Consider the following 14,513-nt stretch of genomic DNA (forward strand, 5'->3'; position numbering starts at 1 on the left):
AGGGACCAGCTGAGAATAGGGCCCCAGGGTGGTAGGCATGGCACAAATCCGGGGTCATAGACCGTCTTTGTCCTGAAGAGCTTACAACCTAAATGGCCAGTTCCATTTATCTTAAGGACAGGATTAGTCCAGGTGGTAGCACCATAAGGTCCCTCCCCACACACTCCCGCTCACCAGTGGGAATAATTTCCGACATAAGAACACAAGAACTGGTTCAGACCAAAGGTCCGTCTAGCCCAGTATCTTGTCTCCGACAGTGGCCAGTGTCATGCTTCAGAGAGACTGAACAGGACAGAGCAATTTTGACAGGTTTCAGAGTAGCAGCCGTGTTAGTCTGTATCTGCAAAAAGAACAGGAGTACTTGTGGCACCTTAGAGATTAACAAATTTATTAGAGCATAAGCTTTCGTGGGCTACAGCCCACTTCATCGGATGCATAGAATGGAACATATAGTAAGAAGATATATATACATACAGAGAAGGTGGAAGTTGCCATACAAACTGTAAGAGGCTAATTAATTAAGATGAGCTATTATCAGCAGGAGAAAAAAAAACTTTTGTAGTGATAATCAAGATGGCCCATTTAGACAGTTGACAAGAAGTTGTGAGGATACTTAACATGGGGAAATAGATTCAATATGTGAAATGACTACCCACTCCCAGTCTCTATTCAAACCCAAGTTAATGGTATCTAGTTTGCATATGAATTCAAGCTCAGCAGTTTCTCCTTGGAGTCTGTTTTTGAAGCTTTTCTGTTGCAAAATTGCCACCTTTAAGTCTTTTACCTGAGTGGCCAGAGAGGTTGGCGTGTTCTCCTACCGGTTTTTGAATGTCACAGTTCCTGATATCAGATCTTAAGCCATTTTGAGTGACCCATCTTTTTTGTCTGCCAGTTCCAGGTTCTGGCAGTTTGAGGTTTAGGGATATCTGGAGCATGCGGTTGCATCCCTGACCATCTTGGCTACTAGCCATTGTTGGACCTGTTCTCCAGGAACTTCTTGTTCTTTCTGAACACAGTTACACTTTGACCTTCACAGCATCCCATAGCTACAGGTTTCTCAGGTTGACTTTGTTTCTGTGAAGAAGTACTTCCTTTTGTTTAGTTTTAAACCTGCTGCTTGTTAATGTCATTGAGTGACCTCGAGTTCTTGTGTTATGTGAAGGGATAAATAACACTTTTTCTCCAGACCATCTGTGATTTTATAGACCTCTAGCATATCCCGCATTTATTGTCTCTCTGCAAACCTGAACAATTGCAGGCTTTTCAATCTCTCCTCGTAGGGAAGCTGTTCCAGACCCCTAATAATTTTTGTTGCCTTTCTCTGCACCTTTTCCAACCCTAATATATCTTTTCAGAGATGGGGTGACCAGAACTGCACACAGTATAAAGTGTGGCATAACATGGATTTATATAGTGGCATTATATTTTCTGTCTTTATTATCTATCTCTTTCCTAATGGTTCCTAACATTCTGTTCGCTTTTTTGACTGCCACTTCACATTGAACAGATGTTTTCAGAGAACTGTGCACGATGACTCCAAGATCTCTTTGAGTGGGTAATAGCTAATTTTAGGCTCCATCATTTTGTATGTATAGTCAGGATTATTTTTTCCAGTGTGCATTATTTTGCACTTATCAACATTGAATTTCATCTGCCATATTGTTGCTCAGTCACCCTGTTTCGTGAGATCCCTTTGTAAGTCTTCGCAGTCAGCATTGGACTTAACTGTCTTGAGTAATTTTGTATCGTATGCAATTTTGCCACCTCGCTGTTCACCCCTTTTTTCCAGATCTTTTATGAATATGTTCAACAGCACAGGTCCCACTACAGAGCCTTGGGGGACCCCACTATTTTCCTCTCTCCATTGTGAAAACTCACCATTTTATTTCTATCCTTTGTTTCTTGTCTTTGAACCAGCTACTGATCCATGAGAAGCCCTTCCCTCTTGTCCCATGACTATTTAGTTTGCTTAACAATCTTTGGTGAAAGATCTTGTCAAAGGCTTTCTGAAAGTCTAAGTACACTATATGCATTGGATCACCCTTACCCAGATGCTTATTGACATCCTCTAAGAATTCTAATAGATTAGTGAGGCATGATTTCCCTTTACAAAAGCCATATTGACTTTTCCCCAACAGATCATGTCTGATAATTTTGTGTTCTTGCTATTGTTTCAGCAAATTTGCCTGGTACCGAAGTTAGACTTCTGGCCCGTAATTGCCAGGATTGCATCTGGAGCCTTTTTACATTTGTTACTCTCTAGTCATCTGGTACAGAGACTGATTTAAGTGACAGGTTACATTTCCACAGATAGTAGTTGTGCAGTTTCATATTTGAGGTCCTTCAGAACCATTGGGTGAATAGCTTCTGGTACTGGTGACTTCTTATGGTTTAATTTATCAGTTTGTTCCAAACCCCCCTAAACTGACACACCAGTCCAGGACAGTTCCTCGTATTTGTCACCTAAAAAGAATGGTTTAGGTGTGGGGCTCTCCCCATATCCTACTGGAACCACCTCGAGGGAGAAAAGATGAGTTGGTTTGGATGTCTCTTCAAGCCTTAGACTCAGGTACTTGCACTTACGGGTTTTGTGATGTGGCCATTGAGTTGAGATTAAATTCTTTTCAAAGCTCTCGTTTTCACTCTGCTTTGAGAACAGATGTTGTTGTTGGAAGGAAAGAACTGAAGAACTGGCTTTCTCCGGTTAATAGTGTTTTGAAAACGATTCCCCTACTATTTTTATTATAGTCAGCTTTTACCATCCTCATTTTTCCTGCATCCAGAAATATTGTTCTTTATTCCATGCTGTGAATTATTAGTAATGACTTTTCCCAGGATACAATCTTTTTGGATTATTACAGGCTAGGGACAGATGGACACACGGACACGCATGCACACACGCACACAGAGCCATGGATTCATTGCTGGATGGCCTGTAACAGCTGTCACTGATCAGTGAGCTGAGAAAGCTGTAAGTGTTCTGACATGACACTGTAGATTCTCTAAGCCTTAGGTCAATACTCTCTATACAAAGTAGCCCCAGCCACCTTAGTACCAGAAACCAGTACTTAAAACTGCCTCCTGCAAAGCAAACATGATGCATTCACCACTGCTCCGAAGGGGCGGAGATCCACTTCAGTGGCCTGCGGTTGTCACAGCCATTTCAGTTGCCCAGATAGACCCCTTCTCTGTTTGCACAGGGACTGAGGACGTTTCCACATATAACTCACTGCTGTTAATGGGAGTTTCCTCCACACCCCCACAGAGCAGGGAGGATGGAACAAGCATTGGATCCCATGAGGTGCTGTGTGCTAGGCTGCCAGCCCCACCAGCAGGAGAGGAAGGTATGATTTGGATCTCTCCGCAAACTAAGCACCATTTCAGAGAGAGAAAAATGTCAGCCCACCTCTCTCCAAGTACCCTGGAGATCCTCAGTGGTTTGTGCTATTGCACCTCCTGCTGCTGAGATGATCCCATCTTCTCTAAAGAACAGTGATGCTCTCCAGGAGCTCTGCTACCTTGGCTTGCAGAGGATAATACATGTAATGGATTTCTTGAATTTACAGGGCTTGGTCTAGGGCTGGACAAAATGATTCAGGTAAAATTAAGAACTGCTCCAATCCCTTGCCCAACTTTTTAGCTGAACCACAAACCCCAACCTTGTGTTGTGGAGGATTTTTTATGTTTGCAAACATTCATCTAACATTTTACAAATGGATTGTGCTTCATTTTAATACATCTATCCTTCCTGGTTTGGTCCTGACTGGAAGCAGAAAATACTGGAAATCTAATGAGATTCCTAGACCAGTTTTATTGGCCCAGTAAGGCTGGATTATTTAGATGAGCGTCAGTGTCTTATTAGACCAGAGACACCAAATTTAGGCCCCAATTCTGCAAGGCTTCCTTTATGCTTCCTTTAAGAGCATGTAACTTCACTTTTCTTCAGTGGGACTTAAGCACATGCCTAAGTGCTTTGCTGAATAGACTTAAATGCCTGCTTAAGATTAAGCATGTGTTTTGCTGAATCAGGGATTTAGTCCAGTTTCTTTAGAGTTATTTTGCTGTGAGTGCATTTTTTGTTTATGAATATAAACTAAAGCTGTAATGCAAATAAAGTTGAACGCCCTGGTTTTAAAAATCCACATTTCTTTTCATTCTACATGGATATGGTGATGGCTTCTTTTGTATATGAGATTTACATGCAGTTCCATATTTTAGCAGTGACACATAATTTACATGTAATTAGATCAAAGTATTTATTTCCACAAGTTTTTAAACAACAAAATCTGATACCAAATCTGCCTATTTCCCCCACCTTTTAAGTGGATACAGAATATAAATATCAGCTTGGAGGAGCAGAAATTTCAAGAGATGCGAGTTTAAATGAGAGAGAGACATTTCTCTGCCATATCCTTTCAAATGGCACTGTGATGGCTGGGGAGTGAAGGTGGTAATGTATTTAAGAAGTGTTTCCATGAAATATTTTATAAGTACAGTTGAAAATTCTTTTTTAAGTTAGGTAATCTGTCAAGGCTTTAAATCGTTAACAGAGGGGGGAAATTGCTTCAAAATTTTGATTGGCGCTAGTAGGAGATTGGGAGGGGATTCCTGCCACGAATTCACTGTGCTTCACACAGAGAATTTGTTCCAGAATCTCTTAGCCAAGTCAAGAATTATTCCTAACTGGAGAAGATGAGCATGTGTTCTGAATTGTGTGGGTATGGTATCAGAGAGCTTATCTCTCTCATGCAAATTACCCCAAACTACGTCTTCCTATAATGGGCCTTGCATTTCTTTGACCAAAAAAGTCTGCCCATATGACAGTCCCTCTCATGCTCTAGAAAATCTCCACCCTATTTGAGATTAGAGACACCAGGAAATTTTGTCCAAGAATATTCTCTGAATAAATAAAAAAAAAGCGATTTCACGTTTTTCCATTGGGGGAGGGGAAGGTTTTTGTTTTCTAACCAGCTTGGCTTGGGACTGGGATTTTGGAAGAACAGAAACCGAGTCCCTGACTAATCCATTACAGGTTTCAGAGTAGCAGCCGTGTTAGTCTGTATCTGCAAAAAGAAAAGGAGTACTTGTGGCACCTTAGAGACTAACAAATGTATTTGAGCATAAGCTTTCGTGAGCTACAGCAGATGCATCCGATGAAGTGAGCTGTAGCTCACGAAAGCTTATGCTCAAATAAATGTGTTAGTCTCTAAGGTGCCACAAGTACTCCTTTTCTTAATCTATTACAGGTTTTTATGCAAGGCAGGAACAGGACATTTTTGGAATATTTACTTAAGGAGGTGTGTGTGTGCGTGCCACTATACAGCTACTGAGTCCTAGGATAGTAATTAACTCTCACTTTTAAAAAGTATACTTTCTTTTTTAAAAAGAAAACACACACAAAATAACAATAAGAACGAAATACAATTATCTCTCTTATTAATCCAGTTAACAGCCAGCCTGTGATCTCCCTTACTGGTGCTAGTAATAGTGAGCAGTCACTCGCACAAGGTAGCTCACTGAAGTTATTTGTGTGAGTAACTGCTCATCTGTGCGAGAACAAGGTTGACAGCCTGGCCCCCAGTTCTGTACTTTTCATCCTTCCACTTGGCTGAGAGCCTTCTCCTGAGGGGTGTTCTGAGGTCTCTCTATTTTCTTTATTCAGCTCCCATTTACTGAGTTCTGCGTGACTCAAACCTGGGCTGGCAGAGCAGCTGCCTCACAGGGCTCCTTCATCTGGAAGAGCTGCTCTGTCACATTCTCAGCTTCGACTGGCACAGGTGGCTGAGTTGAGGGTGAATTTGTTTTAGTTGGGCTTTATTTTCTCCTTTCTCTGTGTGGGGCAGGGCTTCACTCGGCAGAGCCACAGCTGCCTCCAATACATGGACGCTTATTGCCGGGCGCCCTGAAACCAGCATCTTCATGGCTGCCTTGCAGCAGCTGGCATCTCATGTGTAGCATTCTGTGTTGCCCATGGAACTAAGAGCAATGTCAAGCTCCTACAGCTCTTCATCCTGCAGACCTGGCCAAATCAACAGGATTTCTCTGATCAGGCTTAGCCCCTTGAAATGGACCTCTTCTCGGTTTCAAGGCAACTGTGACAGACATAGCAATGTCCTGTAATGTCGTTGGGAGATCTTACTGTGTTCAGTTGATGTATCATTGTGGGCCAGGGCCTGTCTGTAATTCTATGGGAGAGGGTAACTACAGACCGTCCAGGGACTCAGAACAGTGAGGGGGTGATTAGACAAATGCATTCAGTTGTATCCTCTCCAGAGAGGCAACCAGCACCTGCTGGGGAGGCTTGCCTTTGCTAGCCCAAACTGGATTCTCCAGAGGCCAAAGTCAAAGAAAGGACTTTGGGATAAACTGCCTGAGTTTAAAATGACTCAGGGTCACCTTTCTGATCCAGCAAAGAGACAGGAATGTCAGTCCAAGGGGAGGGCCCCATTCCTTAGAGAAGGGTTGGAAGGATGATCACCTGCCAGAGCCTTGTTGGAGTTGGGGTGATCTCTGGTAAGCTTAGTAGCATGCGTTCAGGTTCTTTTATTTTTTTTCTCTTGTTTTCTCTGTAACGCTTTCACCTTAAGAATAAATGTGCTTGCTTAGAAAGAGCTGTGTGGTAACTGTAGGCAATTATGCCATTTATAGCCTCTGAGGAGAAAAGCAAAGCAGGGCTGACTTGCTGGGGAATTTGCAGTGTAGGCAGGGAACTGTGCAGCCTGGAGATCTCTCAGTCAGAAGGGAGTGAGGAACTGGAAGCCTAAATGGGTGCTCTGGCTGGACCATGGAAGGGGAATACAGGTGCAGTTGCCCTGAACTGTGTCAAGTGTGTGTATGTGCGTGTGTGTGTGTGTGTGTACAAACTATATCGTATAGATCACATGCAGATCAGAGCTATTCCATGCTAAGTTGCAATTGAATTTAAACACTGAGATAGACCTAATTCACCCTTCTCAGAATTTCTGCCTTAATACAAATACATCAGATCTTCCATTTTCTGCCTGAACACAACGAGCAGATAATTAATTCTCCAGGGTAGGGATCAGGATTTGAGGAGATGTCAAAGGTAGGAACCCTATCCGTGGAGGCATGAACAGCTGCACTGGCCCTGCTGGTAGGGGGATTCTCTTCAACTCACCCAGATAATGAGATCTTTTCTCCTCTTAACCTTTTATCTAGAGTGCAATTAGAAGTGAGTGGAGCTGGCTGTGCTGGAAAAAAGTTTGTCTTTAACCTGGCAAGAACAACTTCTTAATTATTAAGCCAATGGTGGGGAGAATGGTCTGAGTCTGAGCCAGGTGAGCAGAAGAGACTGTTCGACTCATCTGGATCAGCACAGACTCCACTCGATGCTCTGAGATCTGATGCAGTGAGTGATCCCTTGGAAACGGCAACCAGGTTAACACTAGATCTGCCTAAGTGCAGTGGCCTATCCATTGCTCTACAGTCCTGGAGTCAGCATTGCAGACTGTAAGTTAGTCAGTCCCAAAGAAGGAGGACGTCTATCTGGTACCACAGGCCTTATGTAAGTGGCAGATGTTCTCCCCCATTGACTCCAGCATTGTGTGCAAGGTGTGTCCATCTGTCTGTCCGTGCTGGATAACCTAAGACAGTAGTTCTATTACCATCCTCCAGGGAGTTAGATGGGTCACGAGCCACCCTCCATTCTTTGTTGTCAGTCTTACACTGAAGTGTATTTGCTCAGTCTCTACTACATTATTGTCTGGAATCACCTGTGCTCTGTAAACCATTGTGTTTTTTCTCTATCAATAGCTATACAAATTGGCAGGAAGGATTCTGCTTGAGGGTTGGGTCAAATTACAGGTACCCTGACTGGAACCTTCACAAAGGAACCCACTCTGCTTCCTAGGTAACTATCGGTGTAACAGGCAGCAGAACTAAACCTGGGGCTGGAACATGGACTTTTCAGTAAAGGCAGGATCTAGAGGCCTTTGTCTGAGTCCCTGTGCTGAGCTTTCCTTTTTCACATGCAAATAGCAGATGGGGTAGCTGCAAATGAGATAGATATTAATGAGTCAAATGTGTGTACCTTGCCTATTTTCTTGCAAACATACTATCAAATGCAGGATGGTTTTAATAGATCTTATTCTTATCCCTGGAAAACAAGGACCTCGGTGAGACTAGATCTGCCTCTAGAGTCCTAGAATGGAAGCAAAGAGAATATCAACAAAGAGAAAATCAGAAGCAGCCCATCTTAGATATACGTTGAGCCTCCTTGGCAGTCATGGCTGTGGAAGAAACATGGCAGCCACAAATCAGTCCGTGCCAAGATTTTTTTTGGTATAATAGCTGCTTTCTCGGCACTCTTAAAAATCTGTGATCCTGCTGCCTTTGAAGCCAGGAGAGAATAGAATTTTTCCAGGAAAGAAATGTCATTTTCTTTTAGACTAGTCTTTAAAGCATATGGCTGATAAGGCAGCATTAGACAATTTCCACTTTCATGCTGTTCCCCGCCTACTTTGCAGGGTGCAGTGGAAGTTATGAGGACATACAGCATATGTGCAGAGCCAGAAACAAATACCCCTTTGTTCGGGTTATACTTGAAGTATATAGAGTGGCTCAGATCTAGCTCTGTGTAATAGAAAAGGGCACTGAGAGGATGGGAAAATTTCCTAATATTTGTGAGATGGGCTTTGGAGTCATGGCGCAGAAGCATTTCACTGTAATTTAACATAGCACAAAGTGTTACAACCAAGGGCCAATAATGTTATCAATAAAGTGAGCCTTCTTTCTGGAAAGGCACTGGCATTGGAGGAAGGAAAAAGAGAGGGGCTCCATCCACTGTTTGAAACAAGTTACAGAAATAACTGAAACTAGATAAACATCTCAAAGACTACAGTATCCATCTAAGATACTTATACGACCCCGTTACTGTAGCATCTGAGCGCCTCACAGTCTTTAATGAAATACCGAAGTAATTAGCCACAAATGTTGTATGAAACATGCTTTAGACTCTTGGTTAAAAATGGAAATGCATCTCTCTCATGCCCATCACCATGGTGCCTGAACAACTGAGGCAGATATATAAGATGTCACATCCTGTTATGGCACACTGTAATAACCCTGGTGGCCATGGCATATTTCCAGGATGAGGGGACTAGGGGAAAGGCTCAGGTTCTTGGGACTGGATACAGCTGTTCACACAAGAAATGAAAATTAGATTGATGTCAGAACAACACATTTCTATAACAGGAGCTACATGTGTAAAGTTTTGAATACCACTACATGCACCAGAATGCATCCGATGAAGTGAGCTGTAGCTCACGAAAGCTTATGCTCTAATAAATTTGTTAGTCTCTAAGGTGCCACAAGTCCTCCTTTTCTTTTTGCGAATACAGACTAACACGGCTGCTACTCTGAAACCTGTCATTATGCAAGGCACTGAATTTAGCCGTATAGAGTGGAAATCTGTCAACTTCATGAAAAAACTTGCACAGATACAGACAGACATCATCTTCCTCTCCAAATGCAAACAGATGGACATCATACTGAAAGGACTGAAGGTAAAAAATCCATTACAATCTACATACCACACACACTATGCTGACAGCTTGTGCCACACGCTCTCAAAGAAACTGCGGAACCACCTGATCAACATCCTCTACAGCAAACAGGGAAAGATTAAGAATGAGCTCTCAAAACTGGATACTCTCATAAAGAACCAACCTTCCACACAAACTTCCTCGTGGCTGGACTTTACAAAAACTAGACAAGCCATTTACAACACACACTTTGCTTCTCTACAAAAGAAAAAGGACACTAAGCTATCTAAACTACTATATGCCACAAGGGGCCACACCAATGGTTCCCGTAACCCACCGAGCAATATTGTTAATCTATCCAACTATACTCTTAGCCCAGCAGAAGAATCTGTCCTATCTCGGGGCCTCTCCTTTTGCCCCTCCACCCCCACGAACATGATACAGTTCTGTGGTGACCTAGAATCCTATTTTCGACGTCTCAGACTCAAGGAATATTTCCAACACACCTCTGACCAACATATTAACCCACAGAGACCTTCCTGCCAACACTACAAAAAGAAGGATTCTGGGTGGACTCCTCCTGAAGGTCGAAACAGCAGCCTGGATTTCTATACAGAGTGCTTCCGCCGACGTGCACGAGCTGAAACTGTGGAAAAGCAGCATCACTTGCCCCATAACCTCAGCCGTGCAGAACGCAGTGCCATCCACAGCCTCAGAAACAACTCTGACATCATAATCAAAAAGGCTGACAAAGGAGGTGCTGTCGTCATCATGAATAGGTCGGAGTATGAACAAGAGGCTACTAGGCAGCTCTCCAACACCACTTTCTACAAGCCATTACGCTCTGATCCCACTGAGAGTTACCAAAAGAAACTACAGCATTTGCTCAAGAAACTCCCTGAAAAAGTACAAGAACAAATCCGCAGAGACACACCCCTAGAACCCCGACCTGGGGTATTCTATCTGCTACCCAAGATCCATAAACCTGGAAATCCTGGACGCCCCATCATCTCAGGCATTGGCACCCTGACAGCAGGATTGTCTCGCTATGTAGACTCCCTCTTCAGGCCCTTCGTTACCAGCACTCCCAGCTATCTTCGAGACACCACTGACTTCCTGAGGAAACTACAGTCCATTGGTGATCTTCCTAAAAACACCATCCTAGCCACTATGCATGTAGAAGCCTCTACACCAACATTCCACACAAAGATGGACTACAAGCCGTCAGGAACAGTATCCCCGATACTGTCACGGCAAACCTAGTGGCTGAACTTTGTGACTTTGTCCTCACCCATAACTATTTCACATTTGGGGACAATGTATACCTTCAAATCAGCGGCACTGCGATGGGTACCCGCATGGCCCCACAGTATGCCAACATTTTTATGGCTGACTTAGAATAACGCTTCCTCAGCTCTCGTCCCCTAATGCCCCTACTCTACTTGCGCTACATTGATGACATCTTCATCATCTGGACCCATGGAAAAGAAGCCCTTGAGGAATTCCACCATGATTTCAACAATTTCCATCCCACCATCAACCTCAGCCTGGACCAGTCCACACAAGAGATCCACTTCCTGGACACTACGGTGCTAATAAGCGATGGTCACATAAACACCACCCTATATCGGAAACCTACTGACCGCTATTCCTACCTACATGCCTCTAGCTTTCATCCAGATCATACCACTCGATCCATTGTCTACAGCCAAGCTCTACGATATAACCGCATTTGCTCCAACCCCTCAGACAGAGACAAACACCTACAAGATCTCTATCATGCATTCCTACAACTACAATACCCACCTGCTGAAGTGAAGAAACAGATTGACAGAGCCAGAAGAGTACCCAGAAGTCATCTACTACAGGACAGGCCCAACAAAGAAAATAACAGAACGCCACTAGCCATCGCCTTCAGCCCCCAACTAAAACCTCTCCAACGCATCATCAAGGATCTACAACCTATCCTGAAGGACGACCCATCACTCTCACAGATCTTGGGAGACAGACCAGTCCTTGCTTACAGACAGCCCCCCAATCTGAAGCAAATACTCACCAGCAACCACACACCACACAACAGAACCACTAACCCAGGAACCTATCCTCGCAACAAAGCCCGTTGCCAACTCTGTCCACATATCTATTCAGGGGACACCATCATAGGGCCTAATCACATCAGCCACACTATCAGAGGCTCCTTCACCTGCGCATCTACCAATGTGATATATGCCATCATGTGCCAGCAATGCCCCTCTGCCATGTACATTGGCCAAACTGGACAGTCTCTACGTAAAAGAATGAATGGACACAAATCAGACTTCAAGAATTATAACATTCAAAAACCAGTTGGAGAACACTTCAATCTCTCTGGTCACTCGATTACAGACCTAAGAGTGGCTATCCTTCAACAAAAAAGCTTCAAAAACAGATTCCAACGAGAGACTGCTGAATTGGAATTAATTTGCAAACTGGATACAATTAACTTAGGCTTGAATAGAGACTGGGAATGGATGAGTCATTACACAAAGTAAAACTATTTCCCCATGGTATTTCTCCCCCCCACCCCACTCCCCACTGTTCCTCTGATATTCTTGTTAACTGCTGGAATTAGCCTACCTTGCTTGTCACCATGAAAGGTTTTCCTCCTTTCCCCCCCCTGCTGCTGGTGATGGCTTATCTTAAGTGATCACTCTCCTTACAGTGTGTATGATAAACCCATTGTTTCATGTTCTCTGTGTGTGTATATAAATCTCTCCTCTGTTTTTTCCACCAAATGCATCCAATGAAGTGAGCTGTAGCTCACGAAAGCTTATGCTCTAATAAATTTGTTAGTCTCTAAGGTGCCACAAGTACTCCTTTTCTTTTTGCGAATACAGACTAACACGGCTGCTACTCTGAAATCTGGCACCAGAAAGGTGTCACCAAAAATGCCAATCAAGAAAAATCACAATCCAGTCAGGATTTTTTGGGGTTTTTTTCAGGCCTCAGAGACTTCTGCCATCAGGTGGCAAAGCAGAGTTGCTAGATTTCTGCCTCTGGTGAATTCACAGCTTTGCCCTAAGGCAGAATGTCCTCATTTTCACAAAGAGGAAAAGTGGCAGGAATGAATTGAGACTCCCCCTGGATCAAGTCTGTGAAGGGAAGTAGAGAGCAAAAGCTGTTGCCCTGGGAAGGCTTTTCAGTGGCTTCTCTCAATGTTCACAGGGATCCGGGTGCTTCCTACACCACAAAATCCAGCCATTGCAATGGATAATCCCCAGCCCTTTGTGAGCTACTCAGCAGAGGTAAAAGACTGACAGCTGATGGAGGCTGAACTCCTCTCCGGCTCCTAGAGGTGGCCCCTCCAGCTCAGGGTTGAGTTCTGAGAGCTTGGCTTTCTTTCACCAGCCTCCGGTTCCACCACCACCACTGTACACTGCCTCCCTGTCTCCTGCTCTCTGTGCTGCTCCTCTCCCACCCTGCAATTTAGCAATACTTTTACTGTGCAAGGAGCTAAGTCCTACTGCATTCTAAGGAGATAAGCTTTTTAGTTACCAATTTTTGCACCCTTCTTATCTGGACATCTTTTTTGCCTGTCAGAATAGTTGAAACATCCCAATCTAGAATGATAAACCCATACATGCTGGGGTGTAGGGTAAATACCTTCATGGTGAACTGTTCTGTAACCTTGATTCATACAACATACTACTGCCCTTAATTGAATGCAGAGTCCCTGTGGTCTGTGGGGCCCCAAGTCTCTGTACAGGGGGATTGGACAGGGAGGTGTTTTTCATCTGGTCCTACTGCTGGAACCTGAGGGGAGGAGCTGGGCCTTGTTTAGCTTCCCTAGCTCTGCTGTGAGCTGTGGAGGGTATGTGGGTGGAAGGCCCCAAGCTGTCACTTACTTTGCATATGCTTAAAGGGACACAGTCAGATTAAAAATCACATTCCTGGTTTCAAAATGCCAGTGTTCTTTAAGGTTAAAGCTTGGAGATTAATGGGCATACATTGTTTATTCAACAAACCTTGCCTCTTTCTCTGTTCTCAATCAGATCACGGTTAATTAATTTGATATTTGGAGTGATTCAGACAGTAATGAAGAGTTCTCAGCACGTAGGTTGTTTGTGGGCAGTGCACTGGGAATATTTAGATTCAAAGTTCAGGCTAGTTTGGCTTGACAAATAGGGCATGTGATAGTGTTCTTCTTCCCTGACTGGACAAACATAACTCTTGGAATCAGGTGCAAATAGTGGCCTTTATGAGTTGTAAATATTCTCCCAGGGTGGCTTAGGGCTTGCTGATTTGTTACCATTGTTGCTAGTAAATGCAAATGCTGGAATAATCAATAAAGGCCAATGCAAAAGGGGTGTGAACGCAGCCTCAGCAAATGCATTTCCATACGAATATTCATGGAAGCAGGTTTTTAACACTTGTCCAGCTGTAGAACTGGTTCTGTCAAATAATGGCCTTTCTGTTTTGTTCAAAAAAATTTATTTTCATTGAAAACTGAAAATAACGTAGGTTTATTTCAGTTTTCCTCAAAAAACTGGAAAATTTCCTTGAAATTTTTACCTCCCCCCTCTGCAAAGTATTTGCAAGCAAATACTCACCAGCAACCACACACCACACAACAGAACCACTAACCCAGGAACCTATCCTTGCAACAAAGCCCGTTGCCAACTCTGTCCACATATCTATTCAGGGGATACCATCATAGGGCCTAATCACATCAGCCACACTATCAGAGGCTCGTTCACCTGCGCATCTACCAATGTGATATATGCCATCATGTGCCAGCAATGCCCCTCTGCCATGTACATTGGCCAAACTGGACAGTCTCTACGTAAAAGAATGAATGGACACAAATCAGACGTCAAGAATTATAACATTCAAAAACCAGTTGGAGAACACTTCAATCTCTCTGGTCACTCGATCACAGACCTAAGAGTGGCTATACTTCAACAAAAAAGCTTCAAAAACAGACTCCAACGAGAGACTGCTGAATTGGAATTAATTTGCAAACTGGATACA

This window comes from Dermochelys coriacea, chromosome 16 (assembly GCF_009764565.3).
Source record: "Dermochelys coriacea isolate rDerCor1 chromosome 16, rDerCor1.pri.v4, whole genome shotgun sequence".
Classification (NCBI taxonomy): domain Eukaryota; kingdom Metazoa; phylum Chordata; order Testudines; family Dermochelyidae; genus Dermochelys; species Dermochelys coriacea.